This window comes from Galeopterus variegatus, unplaced genomic scaffold (assembly GCF_000696425.1).
Source record: "Galeopterus variegatus unplaced genomic scaffold, G_variegatus-3.0.2 Scaffold999, whole genome shotgun sequence".
NCBI classification, from domain to species: domain Eukaryota; kingdom Metazoa; phylum Chordata; class Mammalia; order Dermoptera; family Cynocephalidae; genus Galeopterus; species Galeopterus variegatus.
Window position 1 is genome coordinate 440,574 of NW_007727110.1, and position 407 is coordinate 440,980.

At 39.6% G+C, this 407-nt stretch overlaps 1 long non-coding RNA gene across 2 annotated transcripts in view; it reads right to left on the reverse strand.

The window, feature by feature from the left end:
• LOC103591641 overlaps positions 1 to 407 on the reverse strand; it is a 5,338-nt gene extending 4,931 nt beyond the window's left edge. For both annotated transcript variants that reach the window (XR_550599.1, XR_550600.1), the window contains exon 1: positions 332 to 407. This is a non-coding gene — a long non-coding RNA (uncharacterized LOC103591641). The remainder of the gene's footprint in view (positions 1 to 331) is intronic.

Sequence of the window (407 nt, forward strand, 5' to 3'; positions counted from 1 at the left end):
CATCCCTATATGGGATCCGAACCCATGGCCTTGGTGTTATCAGCACCGCACTCTCCCAAGTAAGCCATGGGCCGGCCCTCCTTTAGCTAAATTTAAAGTTGAGCTGCTCCACCTAGTAAGTACCTTTCATTATATTGTTATCGAGATCATGCCATATGATGTATGCATGTCCCACAGGAAGATTAGTAAGATTAGTGATTTCCCAAACATGTTCCTCAGGTTTAAAACACAGAGTAGGGAGTGTCAAACAGATACAAAGGACGGTGCGAATTAAAGTAAAAAGTAAAAGCATCTTCCGTTGGTTACATAAAATAAGAACAACTTATTTTACCTTTCCTGAACAGGTATTTCAGGTCCTCCACTGGGTTATAATTCCTCTGAAGTTTTTCTTTCTTTCTTTTTTTTTT